The sequence below is a fragment of the Pinus tabuliformis genome, chromosome J (genome assembly GCF_031772625.1).
Source record: "Pinus tabuliformis cultivar Carrire ecotype Pingquan chromosome J, CPIR1, whole genome shotgun sequence".
NCBI classification, from domain to species: Eukaryota; Viridiplantae; Streptophyta; class Pinopsida; order Pinales; family Pinaceae; genus Pinus; species Pinus tabuliformis.
In genome coordinates this window covers 1,002,580,521-1,002,604,604 of record NC_142295.1, presented here as the reverse complement: position 1 = coordinate 1,002,604,604, position 24,084 = coordinate 1,002,580,521, and the positions used below count along the sequence as shown (strand labels likewise).

General features: G+C 40.6%; 1 protein-coding gene across 3 annotated transcripts in view; it reads left to right on the top strand.

The window, feature by feature from the left end:
• The window catches only part of LOC149230234 (LYR family of Fe/S cluster biogenesis protein), a 187,385-nt gene that overhangs the window by 7,116 nt on the left and 156,185 nt on the right, over positions 1-24,084 (top strand). The gene's annotated exons all lie outside the window — the stretch shown is intronic.

Here is a 24,084-nt window from a genome sequence, read left to right as displayed (position 1 = left end):
TTCACAAATAACCCATCCAATCTGGTCCAAAACTAGACCCAACACCTAACAATCATGAAGGAGAAACATACCTTTATCAATTCTGGATTGGTGTTTTGATTGTTGTAGGTGTTGCTACTTGGTTAGGGCTTCCTTTACACCTGGACAACCCTCTCCTTAAGCTCTCAAACACCTCCTCTTAGCTGCGGTCCACCTCAACCTTCAAGCTCCTGCCCCTTGCTACCCTTTAGGACTGATCCACGCAACTAATCCTCTCGATAGTACGATAGTAGCATCTAAATGTGCAAATGTCGTAGGAGGAGTAGGGTCGGTCAAGGCGTCAACAGGGACATAAACTGCTTGAATCGAGGTTATGGATCCCTTTTTTGTGGAAGTAATTCTCTCTTGCAAAGAACCCATTTCCGTGCTAAAGCCTCTCGGCCCCCTGCTCTAGGTGATTACAGACCTACAAGGCCTCCTGTAACTCTAGATCAGAGTTGTGGCCTGCTCTTTGAGGTCATTCCCACACAAAATATGACACAAAAATAGTCCAACTCTCTCTATCCACTCAGACCTCCTGCAAGGTTGACTTTGTGAAAATTCCCACACTGGAATCCTTACTGCAGCAACTGATGATTTTACTCCTATTTGTTAAATTCCTTTACACAAATAACTTGCAGTTTCCTACGATAAATATCGTAATACATACATTGCAGCCTTCACTTAATTAAATATTACGCAGAAACAAGGTACTGGGCAAGAAAGAAAATACAACACAATGGACACCATTATTTTTGGACAAATGTCCCCGAAAAAACCCAATGCAAGAAAACCGGTGCAACAACTCTGAGGGTTTTATATTATTAAGCAGTAGTTTCTGAATACAACTCTGGATGCCCTCCTAGCAATCCAGTTACAAAGAAATACAACTGGCAGAGAAGAATTGTGAGATTACCTCACTCTACCCGGCAAATCCCGACTGTTCCGGCAGTTGAATCAACTGTCCTCGACTACAACTATGCTGCCCCTGCGCAGTAACTGCGTGGGCCTGCGTGGAGCTCTCTGAGGCTCTACGTCAGCTCAACTGGGAAACGTCTTGCCTTCTGGAGTAGTTTCCAGTCCTCTCGGCTCAGAAATGTCAGCTCCTTTGCAAAAGTCAGACTTTTGCGTGGGTGACTAAGCTGCCTCTGCGTGAGCCTTTCTGGCTCAGCGTCACGTTTTGCGTGGGCCCTTCTGGCTCAGCGTCAACCCCTCTGGTGTCTCTCTACCTTTTTCTGCTATGTATCCTGGGCTCTGGAGAATATAGTCCAACCCAACTATCCCTACCCCTTTGCTGCAAGAAATCTCCTCGATCAAAATTTCTTCCTTAGAACTTCTCACTTCAGAAATTCGATTTCTTGATCTCTCGGTGTATTTTCCAAATGACCCTCAAGCCTCTTCTTACATCTTCTGTTGGACAACCAATGACCTAGATTAACTCCTAATCAAAGGCTCATATCATTATGGCTTGATCTTCGTCTCCTTCTAGAAGTTACATCCACAATTAGATTAATACCCATTAATATTTTTAATTTATTAAGTTTAGACTTAGGGTCCCGTTAAAAAATATTAATTATTTTAATAAAATCGTTTGTGGGTGGAATTTCCCAAAACACTTTCTGGGTTCTTTGGAATACATGTGCCCAAGCCTCCTTGCAAAATTTGAGGCCTAGAGCACATCTGATGCTACCCCAAATCAACAAACTTGTCACCAAAGATAGTCATAGAAAAGCTCCGCGAAGATGCTTCTCCTCCTTCGCTTGGCTGCTCCTAACCTACGGCCTCAAAACAGAGATGTTCCCCTCTAATGCGAGCTCCCTTCTTCACATTTACTTGCTCATGTGTTGCCCAAAATGGACGATCAAAATGCCTTACTATCACCTTGTATTTATACTAAACACAAGGGCTTCAACAATTCGTCCAAAAGGGCTTGACAACTGTCATAAGGTCACTCAAACACTAAGCCGACCTTAACTCTTCATGCACAAGCCCATACTCTAACTTCAAAAATTCATATCTCATGATAGACAACTCGGGTTTGAGTGATTTTCGTTGTTCTCGAGATCCTCTATCAACTCAAATCATCACACGTCCAAAACCCCTCACAGATTCACACCCACATGCTTGGGTGCAAAGCTCACATGCTTGGGTTCTAAGCCCACTAGTCAATTTTGTGTGCTCGTTCCTCCAAAACCCTCAAAGAAGGCACAAGTCAAAGGCACAAGTCAAAGAAGGACCTTTCTCGCTACTATTTTCAACATGAAATACAGATCACGTTCAATAATGATTCCAATCATTATGTGCAAACTGAGTTGAGAAATGAAGGTTTTCCACAGTTGGAGTACTCACTTCATTTTGCTGATATAGGTTAGCACAAAATCGCCATCAAACTAAATACCTGATGTACAAATCCGCTACAAGGTTTAAACTCTTCCATGATCAGTTGCTAAAACCATACCAAGTTGTCATCAAAACATCACAAGTCGAATCGCAGACATAATGTCCATATGGCCAAAAGGATGAGCACCCTAGTCTAACCACATGAAACATTTTACTCTAGCACCATGTGTCATCCACCCATCGAATATAATACTCTGCCAAAGCAACCACAAGAAGTAGGGTGCTTAACCACAAAGCTATGTTTCACCATATCTAATTGATACAAGGGTTGCCCAATGATGAACTCCTCTGTCATGACCCTAGTAAAAATGTACCCTTCACTCAAGCAAAATCATTGATTAAGCATGTTAAGCTTTTTCTATCTTATTTTAATGCTTAGAGGCTGATATAGATGATGAGGATCCCGATACAGGGGATGATTTTGATGATATGTACTTGTTAAAATTGGCATCTAGGGCCAAATTCCACCTTGGGACAACTCATTTGATGTAGATGATGATTGCATTAAATTCCTCTTTTCGAGAGGACCAAAATTGATATAAAGATCATCTCATTTGGACAAGCGGAAGTGTGATTTTGAATTTATGCCCACACGTGCAAATTGTTCAGGTTGGCCACATCAACATGTAGGCTCAAGAAGCCCAATGGATGTGTCTCTTCACCCACAACGAATTGTATAAATACAAGTGACCTCTCACCTCATTTGGCATCATCATCACTCACACATTCTTCTCTCTCCTTCTCTCATTGGTTCATACAACTATTGGGCAACTTCTCTCTCTCACACGTGTGGCAAGAAGGATGAGTTTTCTTCACTGAGTTGCAGGACTGAAAATTATAGGGAGCAGAGCAAGTTTGACCAACGTTGACCAAAGGTTTGTTGACCAACTTTGACTGCAATTTTGGGCAGATATTTTCTGTCTCTTTAGGCCTCATTTCTGGGCACAAAAATCGAGGGAATCTGGGCAATTTGATCAGCGCTGACTTTAGGGTTGACTATAGTTTGACCGTAGAAAATTACAACAATTTGACCACGCTGTTTTGGGCTAACTTTGACCTCCTGATCAGGCCGAGTTTGACTGGGGAAGGCCGAGCTGTTTTGAGGATGATTTATTGTTGATTTTACCAGTGTTGACTTTCTAGTTTGGGTTGAAGTTTGACTGCAGAAATTGACAGGATTGTTTTGACTTTGAATTGGGCAAGTCAATTTGACTTTTGTACTCTCTCTCTCTGCTGAACTTTTGATATAATAATAAAAAGAATTGATCAAAGGGTTTTCCCCACATTGGGGTTTTTCCTTGGCATTTGCCAAATCTGGTGTCCTCTTGTCTTGGCTTGTCTTCTGCATTTTGTTTCATGTTCTATCTACTTTTACTGTCAATGTGATTGCTACTGGAAATCTAAATTGGAAATTGCTATTGGGCTGCTTAAGAAACATTGAAGTAATTGTGCTAAGCATAGAACATACCATTGTTAACTAAAATTAACATGGTATCAGAGCCCAGGTGAAGACAAAGCCCAAGCAAGAGAGAGAAAAGCAATCACTAAGAAAATAGTTGTTGAACAAGAATATTGGTCTAGCTTCAATGGCGACTACATCATACTTCAAATCCGAGGATAAGCTCAAGGACAAATCCGACTATCATGCATGGAAGATGACTTTGGATTTGACTTTGGAAGAGAATGATGCTATGGACTATGTAAAGGGAAGAGTGGTGGAGCCTCCTTCAAATGCACCTGTTGCTACAAAGACGAAATACAAGAAAGGTGAGGTCAAAGCTAAAAGAATTATCATTGATTCCATTCAAAAGCATTTGGTTGCCTATATTTTTGATTTGGAAACATCTAAGGAGATGTATGATAAGCTGGTTGGGATGTTCAAAGTAAACAATGCAAATCAAATCCTCTTTCTCAAGAACAAGTTGAAGGACATCAAGATGGATAGAGGGGAGTCTATCCAATCCTACTTCATGAGGATTACAGAAATCAAGAATGATCTTCTATCTATTGGAGAAGTTGTTGCTAACAGGGAGCTCACTCTCATTGCTCTTGGAGGTCTCACAAGAGCATGGGATGTGTTTAACACCACTATTCTTAACAATGACAGGATTCCTAGTTTCGATGAATTATTGGCTAGATGCACACAAGAAGAGACAAGGATGATGGAGAGAGACAAACCTTCAAATGGAAATGAACCTACTGCTTTCTCCACTCATGCAAAAAGAGGAAAAGCAATGCTGGTCCAAAGAGACAAGGTCAAGGATTCAAGCAGGGATTCAAAGAAGGAAGAAAAGGAAGGTGCTACAATTGCAACAGGTTTGGCCACTATACTAGAGAGTGTCCTCACAAGAAGGATACACCACATGATGACGACAACAACAACAACAATCATAACAATTTCAAAAACAATGGCAATCAAAGGAACAACAGGTTCAACAACAAAGGAAAGAGGAATGCTCCCGCTGCTCGATATGATAATGGTCAACCTCCCAAAGGACGAGAAATTCTAGGTATGAGGAAACTAATGTTGTAGAAAAACAAAAATATTTTTATCTTATTTCCGCCCTCACTACGGCCTCTTCTTTGGACACTTTGGATCATTGGTTGATTGATAATGGTGCCTCAAGGCACTTCACTGGTACAAGGAGGCCCTCCTAAATTTGATTGAAAAGAAGACTAATTTGGAGATCATACTTGGAGACAATGCCACCTACCCCGTGAAAGGGATAGGGACTGTTACTCTTCACTTAAATCAAGGTCAAACCCTTCATCTACAAGAAGTATTGTATGTACTTGATTTGAAGAAGAACCTGGTGTCTATTTCTGTGAATGAAGATAAAGGCTTCAAGGTAGCATTCATTGATGAAAAGGTACGTATTTGGCAAAAGAACCCTAAAGATGCTTTTACACTTGGATTTAGGGTTGAAGGTCTCTATCAAGTTGGAGGAAGTCCTTTGGGAGCTATGACTTGCGATACTTCTCTTCAATCTGAATTATGGCACTGAAGATTTGCTCACCTTCATTACAAAGCCTTACCCGGGGTAAGGAAGATGGTCACAGGTATGCTCGAGTTCAACATGAATCATGAAGGTGTTTGTCAGGGTTGTGCAACTGGGAAACTTACAAGGGGACCATTCCCCTCAAGTGAAAGTCAAACTACCGACATTCTTCAATTGGTCCATTCTGATCTATCTGGTATGTTGCCCGTAACATCATTAGGAGGATACTTATACTATGCAATTTTTGTGGATGACTTCTCTCGCAAAACGTGGATCTATTTCTTAAAGGTGAAGGGCGAAGTGTTCAAATGGTTTTGTTCTCAAATAGGGAAGAAGATCAAAATATTTGAGGACCAACAATGGAACCGAACATGAATCAAATGAATTCAATGACTTTTGCAGAGAGGCTGGCATTAAGAGGGAGACAACCATTGCATACACTCCTAAGCAAAATGGTGTTGCTAAAAGGAAGAATCAAACAATCATGGAAGCTACTCGTGCCATGCTCCATGATTAAGGTCTACCGAAGTTCTTATGGGGAGAAGCTGCCAACACTGTCGTATATGTTCAAAATAAGAGCCTGCATCAAGCATTGGACTTCAAGACACCCGAAGAAGTTTTCACTGGTAAGAAACCTGATGTTTCTCATTTTAGAATATTTGGATGTCTCGTGTATTTTCATGTGCCTAAAGAGAAAAGAAACAAGTTAGAAGCATTTGGGAAGAAATGAATATTTGTGGGCTTCAATGAAACTTTGAAGGCTTATAGAATCTATGTGCTTGGTCAAAGAGAAGTGAAAATAAGCCATGATGTCACCTTCGATGAAGATTCTGCCCTTGGGAAAGCTAGAGATCTCCATATCCCAAGGAAGGACAATGATGATGTCGCAGGAAAGCAGGATGAATCTCCGGCAAATGAACTGATATCCGATGTTGAAGGCCCGATGGATCCCATTGATCCACCTCTTGGTGATCCCTCTACCTCAAGGAAAAGACCTTTGTGGCTTAAAAATACTCTCGAAGATGCTGGAAGACATATTGCTCCAAGAGGGACATTTCGTGAAAGTAAGAAGCCGAACAGGTACCAAGGGTACTTAGCTTCTATGATACTATTGTTCAATCTGAGCCATGTACGTTCGAAGAAGCTGTGAAACACCAAGTATGGAAGGATGCGATGAATGAGGAGTACGAATCAATCATGAAGAATGATGTCTGGGATGTGATTCCTAGATCCAAGGACAAGGGTGTTGTTGTCACTCACTGCTTTGCAAATGATCAGTTCTCCAGGATGCATAAGAAGTGTGAAGTTGAAGCCATTCCTTGAGCCACAAAAGCTATCAGAGCTTGATTAGACCCTCTCCATTGCATAATGTTCGGAAAGAGCTTTCCAATGGTATATAGAAGTCCAAAAATGGACTCCTGGATCAGAAGTTAGAACCTGTTGAAGATTACCTTTGGAAGACCCAAAAAAAAAGAAAAAAACACTAAGGGATGAAGACAAATCGCAATCGCAGATCGGGCTTTCTGGCAGGCAAGGGATACTGGAGGGGTGCAAAAACAACAATCCACCGATTAATCGGTGGGTCCGAGCGGAGCATTTATCAGCATATCGGCAGTCGGGGGCCCCGGGCACAGAACATCCCGCAATATCGACGATCGGCATATCGGCGGAGCAAAGGGCTACCACTCTAAAAAACTTGCGGGGGGCCGATTGTGCGATGTAGTGTTACATTGCTGGGGGAGGCCGAGAATCATTTACAAAGGAAATGCAGAACAAAACCAAGATTGGGCCGCCACCTTCTCTCTCCTCCACGTGGCATCGACGCATTGGCATATTGGCGAAGTCCGGGAAATCGATGATCGACGGGGTTTTCATTCCAAGACCGTGCAAGGGTCGATTCTGTGATATAGTGTAAAAGCTCCGGGAAAGGCTGAAAACCAAATACAAAGGAATTATCTGGAAAAACAAAGGCCGGGCCACCCCCTTCTCTCTCCTCCACGTGGTGGAATACGGTAAATCCCGCAGTCCTGCAATCTCGCAGTCCCGCAACATCGCAGTCCCGCACACTCCAAAATCTTGTGTTATCGCTGATTTGTGATATAGTGTTACATTGTCGGGGGAGGCCGAAAACCATTTACAAAGGAATTTCATTGAAAAACCACGGTCGAGAAGACCCTTTCTCTCCTCCACGTGGTGGTACGGTGAGTGATGTGGCAATACGAATGGTGACGTGGCCGTACGGGGGACACATGTCATTCAATTTCGGCGTTTTTCAGGGGTCCTATGGGGCCATTTTTGGGTGACACGTGTCACCACTCACAAGGTGACACGTGGCAGTGATGATGTCACCCCGCAGATCGACGATCGCAGGTGTCTTGGGGAAAAGCTAAAGGTAAGGTGCATTCAGCGCCGGGATGCGGGATTTCAAATAACAAAGGAAAAGGCCCCCGCACAACAGTGGAAAGCCTTAGCGCCCGAAGGGCTAAGCCCCTGGTTCCAGCCCCCGGTCATATGAGGAAAATTACAAAAGGGGCTATAATAAAGGGGGCTAAGGGGGAAATTAAAAAAGCGCCCGTTTCGCTTGTTTTAGAGATAAAAAGCCCACACTCGAGAGTCTTCTCTGTTACATTGTAATACGCAACCCCAGGCCAGATCAGGGCGCCGATTGTGTTCAACAGGACTTTAAAGGCATAAATGACAGGGTCGGTGCCGAAAGCAGCTGTAACACTACATACAAAAGATCGAGCATTCAAAACCAGGCAGATCTGGGCGCCGATTGTATTCAGCAGGACTTTAAAGGCAGAAATGACAGGGTCGGCATGGAAAGCAGTTGTAGCAGTAAATCAAGAAGAGGGAGCATTCAAAACCAAGTATGGGCAGACTTAGAAATGGCTCTTTGTGACCCGCTTCCAAGGTCGGCGCCAAAGGCACTAAAGGCAGAAATGACAAGAGTTAGCTGAGCAGCACAGGAGACCATACCGTGAACTAGATGCAGCCTGAAGTCGAAGTAATTACAGGGAGGGGCGCAAAGATATTGCATTAATGTTTCATCTGTTTTGTGATCTTGTGATGTGCTTTCCTTTATGAGGCAATTACTGTTTTTGTGATGTTTTTTGGACATAGAGCCTTCCCTGGCCGAGACAGCAAGCTGATCTGACAGCTGAGACTCGGCCCAGGGATATTTTGTACTGTATCATGATTGATAATGCACCCCTCTTCTTATAAATAGGGGGTAGCAACACTGAATAAAGGTTCTAAAATCTGCAAAGAAAGGCTGATATTTTTGTGAGACTATATCACTTAGTTACATAGATCTTGTAGAATATCACAGGAGTAGTGGTGATTCCCCCTTTTAAGTATTACAATGTGTTATTTCCTGTTTTCATCCATTTTGTCTATTTTCTTCTCTGAATTCATGCAACAATAGATGCTAGAATATTTCATACTTGCCTACAGATTCATTTGCATTGAGATGTTAATGCACATGCCTGTTTGATGGGTTGAAATTATATCTTTAAATTGCACTACATGAATCATAGCATACAACTTCTTTTCTGTCCATTATATCTACCTGTAACTCAGATAATTGTAGCAAATCTCATGGTTTCAGGCTCTATGTTTTTAATATAGAATTCTTGGTGCTTTGAGCTCTACATTTTGAGTTATCCCTTCTCTTTGTCTTCTCTCATTTATTCCACAAAGCTGATTAAACTGTAAGCCTTTGAAGTGCTCGACCTCCACTATTTTCTGTTATATTTCTGGGAACTGTGTATGTGTAGAAATACTGAAATACCTGACTTGTATCTTTGGATGAAAGAACCAACTCTTGACTCTTATATATGTGTATAGAACATGGGTGATGTCTCCTCCTGCTTGAGAATCATTTGAGACACACCAATCTAGATGTACCCAGGCACTGGTCTTGTAAGCAATCTAAGGCTGTCTCTGGGAGCTACGACAATTGTGGTCACCTCGAAATGGCTTTACAAAATCAATCATGGAGCTGATGGGAGTGTTGAAGAATACAAGGCCAGGTTCGTTGCTCGAGGCTTCTCTCAAAAGGAAAGAGTGGACTATGACGAGATATTTGCACCGGTTACCCGATACAGCACTATCCGATCTATTATTGCTCTTACTGTCAAGGATGGAGCCTACACCAAATGGATGTGAAGACTGCTTTCTTGCATGGCTTGCTTAAGGAGGAAGTCTACGTAGAACAACCCGAGGGTTCGAAGTACAAAATCGAATGACACACATGTGCAGGTTGAAGAAAGCCCTCTATGGGTTGAAGCAAGGCCCCCAGGGCTTGGTATGAGAGGATTGATAGCTATCTTATGAAGCTGAGATTTACAAGGAGCAAAGCTGATCCTAACCTATATTTCAAGGTTGAAAATGACATGCATCTCATTCTGGTCCTTTTTGTAGATGATCTCTTTCTGATAGGTGCATACCCTCTCATTTATCAATGTAAGAGGAAGTTGGCTTCTGAGTTTGAGATGAAGGACCTAGATCTAATGCACTACTTCCTAGGCCTGGAGGTCTGGCAAAAGCTAGGTGAGATTTTCTTTTCTCAAGGAAAATACATTGTGAAGCTGCTCGAGAGATGTGGGATGGTGGATTGCAAGTCTGTGTCTACTCCGATGGAACTCAACTTCAAGAAGCTATGTGGAAGTGTTGTTGGGCCCAAATTGGCAAATCCTTCCAAATATAGACAACTTGTGGGGGCCCTAATGTTCTTGGTAAACTCCTGTCCTGACATATGCTTCGTTGTGAATACGTTGAGTCAATTTATGGTCGAGCCTCATCACATACACTGGATTGCTGCTAAGAATCTCTTGAGATATCTTCGTGGCACAATCAACTATGGACTGAGATACACTGCCAGGAATTTGAGGCTACATGGATATACTGATGCTGACTGGGTTGGCAGTATAGCGGATCATAAAAGCACATCTGGATGTTGCTTCTCATTGGGGTTTGCTTCAATATCTTAGATGAGCAGGAAGCAAAAATCGATTGCTTTAAGCATGCCGAAGCCGAATACATTGCAACTAGTATGGCCTGTTGTGAAGCTGTTTGGTTGAGGAAGCTCTTTAGTGAGCTATTTGAGCATGTGCTGGATACCACCGTGATCTACTGTGACAACCAAAGTGGGATTCGCCTTTCAGAGAATCTTGTGTTCCACAACCGCTCCAAGCACATTGATATTAGGTACCACTTTATCCGGGATATGGTACAACGGGAGCAATAAGGCTCCAACACATTAGGTCTAATGAGTAGGTCGCAGACATCCTCATGAAGCCCTTAGGGAAGGTCAAATTCTTAGCCTTCCGAGAGAGACTTGGAGTCGTGGAAAGACCCTCTTCTGAGGGTACCGCTTCAGTTGGACATTGAGCTCTGGGAGCTCATGGGGGCTTGGGGTACTTCTTGGAACTATGAGTGACCACAGGGTGAGTGGTTCACCTTCCCCTATTAGTGCGTTGTGTACAGGGTGAGTGGTTCACCTTCCCCTGTGATACCCCATGATGGTAGACATGTGTGTAGGGTGAGTGGTTCACCTTCCCCTATGATTACAGACACATGTATGTAGGGTGAGTGGTTCACCTTCCCCTATGATTAACATATGCATAGGATGAGTGTTTCACCTTCTCCTATGGCATATGAGCAGGATGAGTGGTTCACCTTCTCCTGTTGATGCCCCAACATACATCCTACCCATGTAGTCCGAGACTCATGGGAAGTACCTCTCATCTAGCCAATGAGTTGGGAAAAGTGGATAGGGACCATAGCACTACCGATGGACACATCGTGTATTGCTGTACTCCCTATGTCTAGGATGCATGGTGTTCAACAACTTGATTTGGGATCAATTGAGGTTCTACCTCTGGACTGACTTTTGTCAGTGGAGAGTGGTAAGGTCTTGTGACTCACTCTCGATCTATTCTTCTTCATTATTACATCATGGTTCAACAGAGCAAAGATGAGATGACAAAGATGATCGATGACGACAGATGGATTGGTAGGTGGAATTCTCCCTAGTTGAGAGGGAGTGCCAAAATTGACATCTAGGGCCATATTCCACCTTGGGACAACTCATTTGATGGAGATGATGATTGCATTAAATTCCTCTTTTCGAGAGGACCAAAATTGATATAAAGATCATCTCATTTGGACAAGCGAAGTGTGATTTTGAATTTATGCCCACACATGTGCAAATTGTTCAGGTCGGCCACATCAACATGTAGGCTCAAGAAGCCCAATGGACGTGTCTCTTCACCCACAGCGAATTGTATAAATACAAGTGACCTCACACCTCATTTGGCATCATCATCACTCACACATTCTTCTCTCTCCTTCTCTCATTGGTTCGTACAACTATTGGGCAACTTCTCTCTCTCACATGTGTGGCAAGAAGGATGAGTTTTCTGGGCTGAGTTGCAGGACCGAAAATTATAGGCAGCAGACCAAGTTTGACCAGCGTTGACCAAGGGTTTGTTGACCAGCTTTGACTGCAATTTTTGGAGGATCTTTTCTGTCTCTTTAGGCCGCATTTATGGGCACAAAAATCGAGGGAATCTAGGCAGTTTGACCAACGCTGACTTCAGGGTTGACTGCAGTTTGACCGCAGAAAATTACAATAGTTTTCTCTCCTTTGACTGAGTTTGACCGAGATGTTTTGGGCTGACTTTGGCCTCCTAATCAGGTTGAATTTGATTGGGGAAGACCTAGCTGTTTTGAGGATGATTTATTGCTGATTTGACCAACGTTGACTTTCTAGTTAGGGCAGAAGTTTGATTGCAGAAATTGACAGGATTGTTTTGACTTTGAATTGGACAGGTCAATTTGACTTTTGTACTCTCTCTCTTTGCTGAACTTTTGATATAATAATAAGAATAATTGATCAAAGGGTTTTCCCCACATTGGGGTTTTCCCTTGGCATTCGCCAAATCTGGTGTCCTCCTGTCTTGGCTTGTCTTTTGCATTTTGTTTCATGTTCTATCTGATTTTACAGTCAATGTGAATAATGGTCAATGTGATTACTACTGGAAATCTAAATTGGAAATTGCTATTGGGCTACTTAAGAAACATTGAAGTAATTGTGCTAAGCATAGAACATACCATTGTTAACTAAAATTAACCATATTTATTTGGTGTAGCATGAATTTTTTTAGACTCTAGAGGCCATTTAAGGCCTTTTTGTTGATGTATTTTGGTTCAAAGATGGATTGCACTTGATGCTATTTTGGTCATATGCACCCTAATTTGCTATATACACAAGCAACTTTGCATATTTGTGTACAATGGTTTGGATTCAAATGGATGCACATGAATATATGTTTTCTTTCAAAGTATGAATATTTATGTATTTTTTGGCCAACTGTTTGTTTCTAGTTTCGGTTCAATTCTAGTTTTTGGGGTCGACCAGTTTGATGACCAATCCAATTCTGGTAACATTGGTTTGAAACATTTAGACCAGCATGGAGCTTCTTGCAAAAGTGAGAAGAAGAAGAAGGGGAAGGGGAAAAATAATAAGGATGTCACCACTACCCATGTTTGGAAGGACGCTTACAACCACTATGATCATTGCAACTATAGTGGTTTCACTTTAGAAAAATGTTTGAAGCTGCATCCAAAGTTGAATTTGAAGAACCTCAACTAGGCGTCCAAGAAGAAGAATCTACCAGGTGTGGACGCGGGGAAGGAGATGGTAGAAAGCAACTTAGATGGGGACGGGAAAATTGTCTACATACCAGTGCATAAGTAGGTGAACTTGAATAACCTCCTTCATGAAGAGGAGGAGATGACGAAGTTGTTCCATATCAAGATTTAGATTAAGAAGAAAAAGGTTGAAGCTTTGTTTGATTTTGCTTCATTGGCTAACCTCACTATGGAGGACCTAGTAAGTAAGCTTGGGTTAGAGATGCATGATCATCCCCATCCATGCTTTTTGGGATGGGTAAATAAGGATGTAGAGTTAAATGTTACTAAGTAGTGTAAGCTTAGATTTTGCTATTAAATGATAATTGTATTGATGAAATAGAAGCTAATGTAGTACCTCTTGATATAGGCGATGTAGTTTTTGGTAATCCCTATGTATATAATGGAAGCCATCTTCATGAGGAGCAAACCAATATCACTTGGTCATGGATGGAAAATCTTTTGTCAGCAATTCACATAAGGGAAAGTCTAAGATCTCTTTGGTGAGTACCCACCAAGCTAAGAGATTGATGAGATGAGGCAAGGAGTATGTATGTTGCTTCTCAAGATAAAGCTAGAAAGATGTGAAATTAGTGCTTGTGAAGACATCCTTAGAAGGACGTATGAAAGAAAAAACGCAATAACATAATGAGCTTTTATAGACATACAAAGAAGTGTTCTATAAGCCAAAAATTATGCCACCCAAGAGGAAAGTGGTGCACATGATACAATTACTGCCAAATTCTCTTTAACAAAGATAGGACTACATAAACAATCCATATCCATCGACATTTTCGCCAATATGTTTGTGAAGGTTTTGCATGTTTTATTCAATTCATTGGGCTTCGATCGATTTCATGAGGTTAAACTATCAAAAACTTGAAAATTTCATCAATTATCGATCATTGACATTTGGGAGAAAGCTTTGAGTCCAAAACCCTTGACCATACAAATGATGATGTGGAGTGTACAAAAATATGACATGGATGATGATGTGTGTGATGACGAGGAAGATGACATTTCTGAAGTCCACAAAGAAGAGTTTTATGTGATTAATGATGTGGATTGTATGGATCTGACATAGGTAAGGTCCACATGGCAAGATCAACAAATGAGATTTAATATTATTTGATGAATCATGAAATGCATAGCCAAGATTTCCTATCGATACTTTGATAGAAGGTCCATTGGCATTGGCAAAAAAGGTTGCGTTTCAGTTTTGGTAATCAAAGGATTTCGTCGAACATTGATGGCTTCATTGACGGTTGAAAAAATCTTTATGGTTTGTTGTCGCAACACCCAAAGGATTTGGCTGAGTGCTGATGGCTTCATAAGTGATTAGTAGAAAACTTTGAGTCAAAAAACCTTAACTGTATAGAGGAAGCTATGGAGTGTATAGAAAGATGACATGGGTGATGATGTGTGCAAAGTTCATGGGAAAAGTGTTATATGGTTGGTGACATGAATTGTACGAGTTTGACATAGGCAAGGTCCATATGGTGGGATTAATGGGTGAGATTTAATTTTGTTTGATGAAACAAATAGCTAGGATGTCCTATCAATACTTTGGTAGAAGGTCCATCAGTGTTGGTGAAAAACATCGTGTTTCAATTTTGATACTTGTTGCCTCAAAATCTAGAAGGCCTTGTGAGCGACCTCACAAGGCAAAGGCCAATTCTTGTTGTGACAATGACGAAGATTGCCACTGCCACCTTAGCAATCTTCCTCCTGCTCTTTAGTGGAATTGCACCACAAGGGAGGCTTCTCAGTAATCACCTAAAGGGTATACTAGGTTATATTTTTCAAGGTGATGTAAATGTAGACTAGGTAAAGATACTCTTTCAATGGACAAAAACACAATTATTTTTGTATAGTAGTAGCATATCATATACCAAGCCCTAAAATAGGCACGTGTGACCTAGGTTTTCAAGATGTAGATTGACAAAGGAATTTCTAGGCTTACAAGCACCAAGAAAAGTTTTGCAAATGATATAATAAAAAAGGAGAAAGCAAGCCATATAATTAAGCCCTAAGTTGAAGTGCTAGCTAGGGTTAGGCTTTTTTCTTGGGCACAATTTACTAGGGAGGACTATTTCAACCCTTCTAGGGCAAATTTAGCTGTGTAAAATGGTATATTTTTAGTAAAAAGGATCAACAAGGTTAAATCCAAGCCTATTAAGCTCCAAGATCCATCCAAAAAGTCCCTAATTGAATTCGACTCTATAAAATAGTCCTAGTGACTTACCTTGAAGGACTTAGAAAAATAAAAGAAAGGAAAATATTGAAGTTTTTGTAGTTTTTGACCAACACTGTGGATACCAGTGCCTATCCCTACTTAGGTGATGTAGTCTTATTTAAGAGAAAGTGAATTAATGCATGGAGTAAGGGGGAAAACCTAGTTTTCACTTGTACAAACCCTAACTATCTTCTTTGTGAGGGGAGAAATTAAATAGGGGAAGCTCTCTAGGAGGTCCCCTATGGATTTCAAGGAAGATAAATTTAACATGCAATAATCAAGTAAGATTTTCCATAAATAATATGCATTTAGACATGGAACAAGAAAAACCCTAGCATTAATTAATCACATGAAAAACAATAAAAAAATTGCAATTAAACTTACAATTCTTCCATGAAATAGCCTTCTTTCAATCCCAAAAAGACATCTCCAAGACAAAAATCAATCTCCAATAGCAATAGCTCCAAAAAGATCACATCTCCACAAGTAGTGAGTTTACACAAGGCTAAGTTGAGCTCTCTAAAGGAGGCCATGAAATCCATGAGTGATGATGAAAAATTACAAATGAGTGATCCTCTATTTATATGAGGTCAATCATTCTCATTAATTAGCCTAAAAGCCCTATGGCAAGTTTAATTTTGAGTGTACATGAAGAAAATGGGTTACAAACCAACCCAATAGCTCAACATAACAAAAATAAGCCACAAAGGCCCACACTTGTTGGTCGAAACTCTTTCCTCTAGCATGATGTAATGCCCTTTTTGGGCATCCAATGCTCTACATTAGGGGAATTTTGAGGTCTAAAATGGACCTCCTAAGAAAAATGTACAACCAAAATAAACTTTATAAGAACCAATAGGATTCAAGATGATGATGTCAACCATGGGGGATGATTCACCATTTTTGGAATAAAAAAAAATTAAAATTAGAAAATAATAAAATAATAAAACTACTTTTTCAACTTATCTCCCTAAGTTTTTACTCAAATTTCGAGCAGGAGTACTCGTTGGATGCAAAATTTGATTCCTCATCCAAGGAGTACCCATGTTGCATACTTTCGATGGACCCTGCTACATGAAAAATGAGAAATACATGAAAAACGTGATTACAATCACATTTTTTCATGTATTTATCATTTTTCGTGTAACAGGGTCCATCGAAAGTATGCAACATGGGTACTCCTTGGATGAGGAATCAAATTCTGCATCCAACGACTGTTGCTGCTTGAAATTCGAGTAAACACATAGGGAGATAAGTTAAAAATTCGAGTTGAAAAAATAGTTTTTTATTTTTTCCCTCTAAAATTTGATGATGTAATCTAATTTTATTTTATTATTTCCACTATTATTTTATAATTTCCTTATGAGGCCCATTTTAGACCTCAAAAATTCCCCTAATGAAAATACATGGAACGAGCAAGATGGGTGTCCAATCATCATAATTAATTCAATCCTTGCGGAGAAGCCCTCTAGTCATGCCTCTATGTGTCAAAACCTTGCTCTGGGTGCCTTTTTTCATCTCAAGCGTTGGGGCTTCCAGTGGCAGTATAAGCCGTCCCATGTCATCCTAGGAATGACAAACATCATTTGGAATCTGAATCAAGTCATGCCCATCAAACAATTTCAAAGCCATCCTAGGGGCATACTCAGTCCATTGGGTCTATCATCAAGAACTGCCAACACTAAGAAAAGTGAGCTCAACATTTTAGCATTTGGAGGTGCTTTGAGGTGTCAATCAATCGCTGGGATCTTCAAAGTGCCCAATGTTCTACTATAGAGGGGCAATGTTGTATCTACAAGGTCATCACTGCTCTCCGAAGTGTAGTACGTCTTGGGCATTATGTGGAGTGAAGGCATGGAATTGGTGTCCTTGACGCCTCTACTACTTATTGACCACTTCGCATCAACTACCCTATAATAGTGTACATTTTCGCAAGAAGATTTCATCATGCTTGGGCAATGAAGATTATCCAGATTTCATCATCATCTTCAGTCATAATTTTGATAAAGTTGTAACCCATTCTGCATGTTTATAATGCAAATGATCTTAGTAAGACCATTATGTATGTAACAACCTAGGTAATCCTATCTTTTTGGTGACGATTTCTATCCTAGGAGGTTTTTCGTCTCACCGATTCATGTGTGTTTCTAAACACGGATGATCGACAAAGTTTTTCCTCTCCAACCTCAACCCAAAGCTAGGGTGAATTTTGTCGTCAAGATCTTAGGCGAGTCCTAGTGTTTTTAGATCGAGTCTTTGTAAAAGTGATTTGGGAATAATTTTAGTTAATTTTCTAAATTATTTTATCACAAATCATTTGGTCTACTAGATTATATTTGAGTCATAGAATTGGGTAAAATAATGATGGCCTATAACGAACGAGTGTTCCCCCTTCATATATTAAATTGTGATATTTTAATGTAAAAAATATTTTAGCTCATGGTCCCTCATATTTATACACCATTGCTAAATTATTTGAGGGTTGGAAAAAATATTAATCCCGTCATGAGTCAATTAATTAACTTTTTCGGCAAAAATAAATTAAAATCCTAAGCCAAAAATTTAATTAATTTTAAGTCCTAGGAAAAATTAATTTTCCAAAAGGTAAAATTCGTAGGTCTCAGAGAAATTAATTTTTGGAGGTCCCCGACCAAAGGAATATTGAATTTTTCAAGAGATTTTGGACCCTTGGGCATTGGTAGTTAAGTCATAGTCAATTTCTTTAGGAGGTCAACTCAAAATAATTAATTTTGAGTTGATTAAAATTCAATTAAATGAAAAATTCGAATTTCCTCAAAAATAAAATAATTTCAACGGAGGAGATTAAAAGATAATTAAATTTTTTTCAATGGTCGAGATTACTTTGACGGGGATCAAGCCAACTAGCCGTTGGAGAATTAATCTATAAATTAGAGGTTAGTTGTCATTCAATTCATTTGATCTTTGAATTGTGTACTAGCTTTTGAAGCTCCTGTAAACTTTTTTCTGGCATAATACAATGCAAAGACTTTGAGGTAATGGCATTGTTCCTCTTTGGTATCTTGTGGTAACTTGTATTTAAATTTTTGCTGATCTTATTTATAAGTTGCTGGTTAATAGCTCTTGTAGATCAATTTATTGCACAGGTATCTTGCTTAAATCGTTGGGTTTTAAGATAGCATTAAGATTTTTATTCGATAGGCAGGTATTTCCAATCTTTGAAGATTTAATCGTTATTTTATACCTCTATTAGTTTGACGTCGGATGACTTATATTTTAAGTGTGCAGAAGTCATTTTTATTCAGAGATTTTGGGCGTTTGGGGAAGTCTTCGGTTGGACTAGCCGACTCTCGAAACTTAAGATTTGGAGAGCCTTCCGGATTAAAACTCTCAGATTATCTAACAAAATATATTTTGCAGGGATTTTCTCGGGTAGTATCTAAAATTAAAATTTCTTATTTATCTTCAAAATATTGTGCTAAATAGTTAGATCTGGCTAGCAGGAGCTTGAAATCTTCAGATCTAGGAGCCGATTCAGATTCATACTCCTCAGATCTGATAGATCTGTAATTTTAATTGTATAAATATTTAGGAAATTTAGATTTGATCTTCTAACTTGGGGTTTTAATTTTAGATTTTTATATATTTATATGGGTTTCCTGGGTTTTTGTCTACTGTTTGTGCAGGTATAGATCTGAAGGTTTTTCAAGGAGAATTTTCAAGATTTGAGACAGATCTAGGCCCTAGAGGGCAAGATCTTGTCTCAGAAATAATTTGTTTGCAGGAAAGAATTCTAGATCTGGGTTTCTTCATAATTTTTTTTTGAAATCAATATGGGCAAAAATTTCTGATTATTTTATTTTTTATTTTTTAAATCCAAGGGACTAACTCCTTTTTGAGCCCTCCATCCTCTGCTCAAAATCATTCTTCTCTCTCTTCCAAATCGTAGTCCTCTCCTGCTGCGTCTTTTCTTCTCCTCATTCTCCTCTCTGCTTGCATAACCCTCATATTTCTGCTCGTTTTTCTTTGCGTATTTTGTTCATCTCCTGCCTGCGTTTTCTCTTCCCTCTTGCTTGAGCTCTCTTCTGCTCGCACGTCCAACCCTCTTCTGCGTTTTTTTAAACCTCTCAAGCTTTCCTTTTTATCCCTCATTGCTGCTCCCTCTTCTGTTTCTTCCTCCTCCCGCAGCCCTAGCTCTTCTCTCTTCCCGCTGCATGTTGTCTTATCTTCCTTCTCCTTTGCGTCGGCTCCCTTCTTTTGTGTGCTCTCCTCTCCTTTGCGCGTTTCTTCTTCCTCGCTGCACGCCCCCCTCGAGCTTGCATAAAACTCACCCTCGACTCTTTTTTTCTTCCTTTTAACCCGCTTCGCCTTTGAAATGAATTGATTTTTGCTTCCTCCTTTTTATTTAACTTTATTTTTGATGTGTGGCCTTTGGCCCATTAAAAACAAAAATTAAATTAAAAAATTCACCTTTGGACCATAATTTTATTTTCCACATTAAATTTATTTTGCCCCTTTCAATTTTTTTTAGTTCACAAACATTATTACATTTAACTTTAAAGGATATTTATTTATTTATTTTATTTTTTATTTTTATTTTTTCTCTAAATTAGACTAATTCTATTAATGTAACAAAAATAGTACAAGGAGGCACCGGCCTCTGCAGAGCAAGCCCCAATTATGCCATGTTTAACAACAAAAGACTGGAAAAAGACTGCCCGCACCGGGGAAACCTGTTCAAAACTATAAGAGTTTGCTGCCCACGCAGAGGTAACAACCTGTAATGCCAGAGTGGAACAGTTTTTTGAACAATCATCAAAATTAACAACATTGCATAAAAAAAACACCAGAATAGACCCATAGTATTGGGAGCCGAGAACCCAAAACCTGAAAACATTGACCAACTAGGTATCGTTAGGAGGAGGAGTTCTTCCACTATCAGACACCTGTACGCCTCCATATCATCTTTTGCATCCTGTTTATCTCTCGGAGTTTCTTCCATGTTCTTGAAGCAGCCTGGATTGGTGCGTCCCTGAGCTGCTTCCGTGCGTTTCTGAGCTGCGTTGCTGCTTCTGTGCGTCCCTGAGCTGCTTCCAGGGGCTTTTCTCTTGCTGGTGGTGTTCCACGCCTGAGTATTGTGGGCTGGGTCTTCAGAGTTTTGTGGCTCCTCTCTAAATGCCACCGAGATAGTCGCTATTATGCAAGGACGTTCCAGCGAGCAGCGAAATTGAAATTGTGCAGAATGACTGGGCTGCAGAGATGATACAAAGGCAGCAGGAGGTTGGGGAGCAACGTCAACAGGCTGAGGACCTGCAGTCTAAGCCCGCCCCCGACTGCTGCGAGTGGCTGGGTAGTGTCCAGATAAATGAGCCGTCGAAGGGGAGGATGAGTCAGAGGGGGACAAGTCAGAGAGGGACAAGGAGGGGGGAAATCTTCCTCTGCTATTGCCCCTCCTGCAGCGCATTCGATGACGCAGACGAGGCATGCTCACCTGGGCAAAATTGAGTGGACGAGGACGAGAAGGAGCAGTGCCAAAGAATGAGTGGTCAATGGGAATAGAAGGACCTGTAATCAGCGGTTCAGAGCAGAGATTCAAGACCGAAGAACTAGTCCGTAGGTAGCATAGAAGACTCTGCGAGAAATGAGCACCATCCACCATCTCAATGCAGCACAGAACTTGGTAGCGTCTCCCTGTTGTCGTGCGCGAGCTTGGCTCTGCAGCAGCAGGGAGACAATTGCAGTTCAGAGGAGGCGGAGCGGGGGGATGACGGTCTGAAGAGGCCATCTTAAAAACCAAATTGATGAAGCCTCGACCCACGCAGTTCATTAATGTGCCATTAGTATCGGCAATGGCTTGCTATATATGTTTCTGAGTGGAAGCGTGGGTGGCCAGGTGGCTTCGCCACTTGCCAACCCAAGTACCTGTGTGCCTAAAAACCCGCACCGAGAAACTTTAAAGGATTTTAAAGAGACTCAAATTTGATTTAAAAGTCTAGTTCCTTTTGAATTTATGTGACAAGGGTTTTGGGGCCCACAAACTAAAAAATTTGTGGTAATTTTTTTTTAATTTTCTATAGTCAAAGCAACATATAAATTTTTAAATTATCTCTAAGTTTGACTATAAGAAAAAATAAATATTTTCTAGATTGGAGTTACTTAAGAAAATCATTTTAATTCCGGAATTGCTTGAAGTATTTAGTATTTAAATTTCATGGTTTTTTTTTTCCAAAGAAAAAAACGAACTTTTTATTAAAATAAAATGTTACATAGCATATGCATTAAGCATTCAATTTGGCTGTATGAGAGCAGATCATAGAGCCCACAGGATACAATCCTGCCTAAAAGAAGAAAGAAAAAATGTGCTGTTCCTGATATCAGGAATGCAAAAGAAACAGAAAGTCCAGCTGGCCTAAGCTTTCCTGCCCTTCTTCTTCTCCACTTTTCGCCAACCATCAGTGTTGTGAGTGGAGTCAATAATGGCAAGCTGGTTTTCCACTGTGTTCATTGGTTGTTCCTTGTATGAATCCGATCCTTCGGGGCTGTGAATTCGTTTGGTGCCACTTATTTCCAGCTGGAGTTCTTGTTCCTTTTCCAAATTGTTCTCTTTTTCCTTATTATCCTGAATTTTATCTTTTGCTGCATTGTGTTCTTCTTTCTTTGCTGTAGCTGCCTTCATTAACGCATCCTCTATATTCTGCCATCCTTTCGGCTTCCTTTGTTGTTGCTTACTCTTATTGGGGCTTGGACACGCATTGTACAAATGACCAGTTTGTTGACAACCCCGGCATCTGAATGCTGTGTTCTCATAGTCCAAGGGTTGTTTCCACTGTGTATTATTGAAATTCAGAATTATACTTTCAGGTAATCCTTGGCTGAGATCTACCTCGACACATATTCTGGCAAAAGTAAATATTCCTTTTAGATGTCTCTCTGCATCTATCTTTAAAATTCTGCCCAAGGTATTTCCAATAGCTGTTAGAGCCTTTTGATGCCAAAAGTGTAAAGGGAGGTTATGCAGCCTAACCCATACTGGCATCCTTGATACCACCATAGTATTGGCATCAAAGTCGGGAAACCATGGGGTGATGAATAGTCCAGCACTGCCCCAGAACCATGGCCCTTGGTTGAGGACTATTTCCTTTTCTTCTTCTATGTGAAATCGTACTATAAAGAACCCCTTAGGGTATAGGAAGATTTCACAATTTTTTGTCCAGACCATATGGATCCATTGATACAATACATCAGCTCTGGGCCAAAAACCATTAAATCTACAAATAACTGCATATTTTTGTAGTTCTGAATATATATCATTTACCTTTGGTATATCGATGGAGATAGATGGGCTCTCCGGAATTTGATCTACAATGTACGGCCCCGGGGGTTCAGTGACAGTTGTGGGGTTTTTCCCTTTGCCCTTCACTGCTTCCTTGAAAGACCCTTTATTTTGCGAGCTAGTTCCAGAGCTTTCAACACCTCCTCGTAATCTCATATTGAGAATGATTGTAGAGCCTGACTTGATGTTGTAATCTTGCATGGTTCTGCAATCCTGCAGCGATCTGCCCTCATTTAATAGGTGTTGTTTCTCAGCCGGGTAGCCAGTCTGAACGACGATGTTGTTCTTCAAATCTGTAACACTGTCGTTATCATAAGTCCAGATCACGGTTGTGTTTCCCTTTGGCGTCTTAACAAAGATTTGAAAACCAGATCTGGAAATCTGGGGTAACTCGATTCTTGTCAGATCCGAGCCATCCAAATCCGTATCAGATCTGTGTAAAACCTTGATCTCATGAACAGAGCTCTGGATCTGCCTTGCCTTGAGGAAATCCTCTGCGGCTGAAGAGGGATCCGCGGCAAAAAAATAGATTTGTTCCCAGATCCATGCTTTTGCTCTGCTCGAAACCCAAGATCTAATCGCCCATCTGTGAGAAAACTTCGATCTAGCCCTTGGAAGCTCTTCTCCAAACGGTACTTCTCAGTCCAGAGATCCGGAGTTATTAACCGGGCCTCCCCTTCGCTGGGCTGCATTACTATGCCGCCGATCTTTGATCCAGAAACCCTCTTAAAAAAGGAGAAACCGAGACTCAGCGATGGGTACTTCTCTGAACAAGCCTGCAACAGCTTCTCAAACTCCAAAATACCGGCGATTCCATCTCCATCTGCTACAGCCGCTGAGCAAAATGTCGAACGCCCGATCCGCGTGTCCGTCCTTTGCAGAGCTGCTTCATTAAATCTGATCGATGCTTGTCCAACGCGGGATTCCAACTGAGGAAAACCGGCAGTCAAAGGAGTCGTCCAGGTTTCCAGATCTGATCGTTTTAGCAACTCCAACTTCAACAGAAGGTTCAGAAACCCCACTCTTGACGATGCATCAGGCTTTGGATAGACGGATTCACAGAGATCTTGACAATCACAAAGAGCCATTGCCGTCGCAGATCCTCGCTCAATCCTCGACGTTTCAGAGCTCCGTATCTTCCTTTCAATCTCAAATTTCATGGTTTTTCATGGTAATTAATTTTCGAAATTTAAGTGCTTAAGCCTTTTGCATGCTAAGTTTCATGATCATTGGCATTGGATTTTAAATATTTTTAATCGCTCTAAGTGTGGGTTTATTTACTTGAATTATTGGATATTTCTTGCATATTTAATTTTGAGATTTTTTCAAGTAATTGTTGAATACTCTATCGTGGACTTGTGGAAAATTGTATATCTTTCAGTTCTTGAGTATTTTGAGCATTTACATAATTGGCATTATCT